At 50.5% G+C, this 6,000-nt stretch overlaps 1 protein-coding gene across 1 annotated transcript in view; it reads left to right on the top strand.

Moving 5' to 3' along the window:
• Positions 1–1,614: 1,614 nt before the first annotated feature.
• The window catches only part of Hic2 (HIC ZBTB transcriptional repressor 2), a 31,407-nt gene continuing 27,021 nt past the window's right edge, over positions 1,615–6,000 (top strand). Inside the window, exon 1 of the mRNA XM_021654518.2 lies at positions 1,615–1,739. The gene's annotated coding sequence lies outside the window, so the exon portion shown is untranslated. The remainder of the gene's footprint in view (positions 1,740–6,000) is intronic.

The raw sequence follows: 6,000 nt of genomic DNA, 5'->3' as shown, positions 1-6,000 counted from the left end.
TTTTTTTTTCTTTTTTTTTTTTTTCAGTTTTCAGAGCTCTGGGACTAAAGACATGCACCAACACCACCAATTTTATTTAGCTAGTTTTGTTTTGTTTGAGACAGGGTTTTTCTGTGTAGCCCTGGCTGTCCTAGAACTCTAGAACTCACTCTGGCCTTGAAGTTAGAGATCCGCCTGCCTCTGCCTCCCCAGTGCTGGGATTAAAGGCAGCCACCACTGCCTAGCAACACCATCCGTTTTAAATCTATTGTGGTCTCATCATTTCTAGGATGTTTAGGCATTGCATTCTATTTCTTGACTAGTACAACCAACAGCAGTAGCTTCATCATTTGTTTTAATATCTGTTAGGACAAATGTACTGTCATTCCTGTTTTTTGGTGTTTCAAAGTGGGTAAGATTATAGCTGTTTTCAGTTATGTATGCAGAATTTATGCAGAATTTAAATTTATATCTGTTACATTAAGGAAAGCATGGTTGCACAATTAGTCTCTGTGAAGGGTTATTTTTTTAAAGATTTATTTATTATGTATATAATATTCTGTTAGAATATTCATTAGAAGAGGGCACCATATCTCATCATAGAAGGTGGTTGCTGGGAATTGAATTCAGGACCTCTAGGAAGAGCATCCAGTGCTCTTAACCTCTGAACCATCTCTCCAGCCCTCTGTGAGGGGTTACTGAATTGGGTTCAATGTTGATTGCCTCTGAGTCACAATCTCTCTATGGAATAGTTGGGCGCACTGACTTTTCTGACCTTAACAGTGGTGGGTTGCTTTGTTTAGTGTTCAAAGGACAGAGAGGGTCATTAAATAACTCCTTAGAGACTAACTCCCCGTGAGCCCCAGTACATTTGGATGGCACAAGCCTGGGGTCTTACTGGACTGCCTAGACCCCTAGCACCTGCTGCAGATTCTGGATAAGCAAAGGGTGTACCGGGACCTCCTAGCGCTCAGAACAAGCCGGGTCGACCTACGCCAAGTGTGGACACAAGGATCCCCAGAAGGAGTGTGGGGTTAGGACTCCCGGACCTCTTCTTTAAAATCAGAACCACGCAGGCCTTCCTGCAGTCCAGAGAATGGAGCAAGCAGTCTAGGGGACTGAACGTTTTAGACTGGGCTACTCTGCATAGCTGAAGACCAAGGGACGCAAACGGGTCCGAGAGCCGAGGCGCAGGCCACCCGACCAGGGTTGGTAGTGGTGGTTCTGATGAGTCCCGGATAGTCTCAAAACGGGTCAGAGTTCCGTTTGAGGGTTGGGCATAGACCTGTGGTTAGAGAACATGGTCCTTGTTCACAGGGTGTGCACGTCAAGCATTTTGAAATGAGGTTGCCATCCTGCTCTGGCGCCTGGGTTCGGACCGGTCGGTGTCCCAGTTGGGACTCCCGGGCCCTCCGTGCGCCCCTCCCCCATTACGCTATCCGGCAGCCACCCGCCCCTCCCTGGACTCAGACCTCCCGTCGGCCCCGCCCAGCTCCGAGACTCCGCCCCCACGGGGGTCCGCCCCCACGAGGATCCGCCCCTAGGCCCGCCCAGTCGCTCGCCCATTCAGATGTGGGTCAGGGGTGAGCGGGTGGAGCTGACGTCACAAGCTTCCAAGATGGCGCGGGGCGGGCGTCTGTGAGCGGCGCTCTGGGCGCGCTGGGCGGAGAGCCGAGCGGGGCCGGCGGCGGGCGGACAGGGCGGGCGCGTGCGGCGCAGGCCGGGCGCCGAAGACGAGGGGCCGCTGGCAGGCGCGTGAGGTAAGCGGCGTCCTGGAGTGAGGGGGGGCGCGGGCCGGGCGCGTCCCCGGAGAGGGGGGCGTGGGCGCGCGTGGGACGCAGCGCGCGCACGGCCCCTGGTCCCGAACCGAGACGCACGCGGGACCCCGGGCGGGCGGGGGCTTTGTGGTCCAGGTGCCCGGCGGCTTGCGCCCGGCTTGGGACTCCGGGCACAAAGCCCCCAGGGCTACGCCAGTCCTGGGGCGCGAGTCTGTGGAGTGGGGGTCGACGGGGTAGCGAGCGCCGGGTCTTTGTGCCTTTTCATTAGCAATCTAATCCGAACGGCGTCGGGCTATGTTGCCTGACAGGCGGGCGGACTCCCATTATGCAAACGGCTGTGCGCCTGGGGCTGCCCCTCTCTGGAACGTTTTACGGTTTCCAGGACTGCGCTTGTGTGTATGGTCTGCGGTCCTTTTCCTCTAGTCCCCTTCCTGGCTGGGAGACTGGCCTTGTCAGGGACAGGGTAGGGTTTGGAGGGCCCGGCTCCGTGGCTGGGTGGGCTTTCTGCCCTGCCCCCAGACCTTTGCTGTAGGCAGCTGCCTGGCAGGAAGAGAGATGGGCTTGGGGGGAGGGGGTCGGGTGGCAAGAGGAAGGGACTGCCTGGCTCAGGGAGTGAGCTGAGGGGCCCTAGCTTGTCATTCTCTGTTTATCTTCCAAAATGGTTCATATGCACACAGGCCTGGGTGTGTTTGCTGGGCGAAATGCCTCTCCCTGGGGGACAGTGTCTTAACGTACTTGGAGGGATTGAGGCCAGATAATAGTCCTTGCAGCCCCACCCAGACAGTTTTGGACTGCCTCGAGACCGAGAGTCCGGTGCTGATCTTAGCTGGCCGGAGAGATTTAGAAGTTATTTACTTGCGCGTTCTCTCCCCTTCTTCACGGTGTCTTTTTTAGATATAATTGTCAGGCGCAGTTAGAGAGCTGTGTTCCAGGCCCCTCACTCCCAAACAGCAGGAGGGGTGTGTAACACTGAGAGGCCACCCCTACTGACATATGTGGTGGTGGGGGAGGGGCGGGTCCGTGCCTATAGGAATCCTGTGACTGTGGATTGTTCCTGAGGTTTGTTAGCTGTCTTTTGCTCCTAGGGCGGAGAGATAGAGCAGGTAGTGGAGAGGTTCATCTTCTAGGCTGAACTTGGGATTTCCCATGTAGGATACAGGACGGAGGGATGGAGCCAAACCCAAGAGGGATGCCGCATTTATAGTTGCTTCTGAGTCCTCCTGGCTTTGCTCCTCTTTATCTGCCTGTATCTGGAATCCCTGGCTTTCAAGCAGACATTTTTAGGATCAGGTTGTGTGACCACTCTGTAGCCCAGTCTCAAGGAGAAAAAGTATGCTAGGTGGAGTAGGGCTTCTGGAGTAGTCTGAAATAAAGCAGATGGGCCAGCCTCAGGCTGGCCTAGCTCTAGAGACAAATGTGTGGCTAGCAGGAGTCCTTTGGACTAGGGTTTTTTGCAAGAAGTCATGTTGCCTGCAGGTGATCTTTCTGTCCTGTGCAGCAGTTAAAGTTGTTAATAAAAACCTCTGAGAACTACAAGATTTGAGAAGAATCTTTGCACTGCCTGCTTGCATTAGTGGGGGCAGTTCTGTTTGCTCAGCCTTCTGCTTTGGCTCTTGGCTTTCTGCAGGTTAGTTGTAAGGTGTTGAGAGTGCTTACTGACCAGCCTCTCTGGCTGTCTGAGTGCTGCTGTGTGCCCAGAATTTCTTCCTGCAGTGTTCTGCCAGTTGTTGGGACTTGTACATTAGTCACCGAGCTTTTATGAGCAATTCCTGAAAAGAAAAATCTTCCTTGTATTGCTGGCTTTGCATGTAGGAAGAAGCAGCTTGAGGGAGTCCTGCCTTTAATTAAAGCAGAACCAAAGTAATTTGCTGTAATTGCTGGAAGGTGCAGACGGGCCAGGGTTAATTCATCCTATTCTGTTACATAGTAAGTACCTGCTCTGAGGACAGGTAGGCAGGTTTCCTTCCTCACTTCCTGGTCTTGGCCAGCAGCCTAGCCTCTTCCACAAGCTGCAATCCTAGATTAATCCACACATAGTGTTTTCTTTCCACAGATCAGATTTCTCATTTTGTTAATAAGCACAGCCTCTGATCCGTTTGAAGTCAGCTGTTGTGGACTGAGCAACAGGGTTTTGCATTATTGAGCTGTAGGGAATGCTGTGGGATCTCCCTGTGAGGCTTTATTGCCTATTAGGGTCAGGCTTGAAGGGGTGGGCCTAGGGGTATGAACTCCCCTTCTCCCTTTTTACCTGAGGTGGCGTTTGTTAAGAGATATTACTACATGTATTTATTTTTTGTATGTATGTATGTATGGAGATGGAGAGGGATGACTTGCAGGAGTCTCCTCTCTTCCACCATATGTATTCTGCAGATCAGAGTTAAGTCATAAGGCTGGTTGGCAAGCACTTTCACCCACTGATCCATTTCTTTCCCAAGAAATTATCATTTTTAGAGAGAGGGTCACACTGTGTAGCCGGGGCTGGCCTAGACCTCATTATGTAGACCAGGCTTACCTAGAACTCAGAGATTCACCTGTCTCTGCTTCCAGAGTGCTGGGATTAATGACAAGTGTCTCTATGACTAGCTTTTTTTGTTCGTTTTTTCAAGACAGTCTCACCTGATAGCCCTGGCTGTTTGGAACTCAAATCTGTTTGCTTTTGCTTCACAAGTGCTGGGATTAAAGGTGTGTGCCACATTGCTGCTGCTGCTCTGCTTCTTCTTCTTCTTCTTCTTCTTTTTTTTTTAATAAAAACCAAAAAGAGATGGCCCAGAGGTTAAGAGTACTGGCTGCTCTCTGTGAGAACCTAGGTGGCTCGCAACTATTGGTAATCCCAAAGGCACATAATGGGGGTCTGGGCACATAAAGTTAAAACAAGAACAAGGAACAAGGTCTCTTTACAACCCTGACTGGCCCAGAAGGCATAGAATCCATACATTTTTTTGCTGTTTTGTTTTTGAGACAGGGGTCTCTCCAATCCTGGCTTCATTGGAACTCAACGAGGTAGACAAGGAACCAAGATCCACACACCTCTGCATTCTGACTGCTGAGAGTAAAAGCATGAGACACTATACCAGGCTCCCAAGAGATTTCAATATTGATTTTAAGGCCTAGGATTAAGAAAAAGAAAGGCATTTAGGACTAAAATAAGACACTTGTGGATGTGGCTCTCACAGGAGAGCCAAAGAGATGCTTTTTGATCAGCAGCTTCTGAATAGGGACTCGTTTTAGAGTGAAAAGGAATAAAATTCGTTTGTCCCTGCTCTTTTGGTTGGTCTGTTGACCTTGAGGAGTCAGTTTGACCCATATATGCTGGACTGAAGGCCTCTGCCTCCAGAACCTGACCACTAGGAGGGCCTGGACTAGGAGGAAGTGCCCCTTGGAACTTGGCTAAACAGGGTCCTGCAGGTCAGTTTAGAGTGAGGTAACGAGATTTGGTCCGCAGTGGCCTACTTGTGCAGTTCACTTTGCACGTAGCCTTGGCAGTGGCAAGTCTCCCACCTCCCCACCCCATTTCTCAGACTCAGCGTTTAGTTTACAGAAGACGTACAGAAAATGGTTTTAAGAGGGTTGGCACAATCCGTGTGTTGTGCCAGGCATGGTGTGAGGGGCCATCTGTAGGCTGGAGGAGGGCTCTTGATGCCATGCTAGGTTCATGTTGGCAGAACTGAGGGTTTTTATTTATTACGTTGATTTATTTGTTTTGTGTGTGTTCGCTACTTGTGGGAGCTTTTGGAGCTCTCCTACCATGTGGGTCCCAGATACTGAACTTACATTGCCAGGCTTGGCAGCAAACAGCTTTACCCACTGAACCATCTTGCCAGCCCTGTATTCTCCCCTTTGGGATAAGTTCTTAACTGTGTACCCAGACTGGCTTCAGTCTTACTTCCGCCTCAGCCTCCAGAGTGTTGGGATTATAGTGTGCACCTTCTTGGGCAGCTGAGGTGACTTTTTTTTTTTTTTTTGTTTTGTTTTGTTTTCTGAGACAGGGTTTTCCTGTGTAGCTCTGGCTGTCCTGGAACTTGCTCTGTAGATCAGTGTGGCTTTGAACTCACAAAGATCCACCTGCTTCTGCTGGGACTAAAGGCATCCACCACTACTGGCTGAGTTTTTTTTTTTTAATATATTTTTTAATATTTATTTATTATGTATACAATGTTCTGTCTGCGTGCACACCTGCATGTCAGCAGTAAGCACCAGATCTCATTAGGGATGGTTGTGAGCCACCATGTGGTTGCTGGGAATT

Source organism: Meriones unguiculatus, chromosome 17 (genome assembly GCF_030254825.1).
Source record: "Meriones unguiculatus strain TT.TT164.6M chromosome 17, Bangor_MerUng_6.1, whole genome shotgun sequence".
Classification (NCBI taxonomy): domain Eukaryota; kingdom Metazoa; phylum Chordata; class Mammalia; order Rodentia; family Muridae; genus Meriones; species Meriones unguiculatus.
This window is presented reverse-complemented; position numbering and strand designations above follow the sequence as displayed.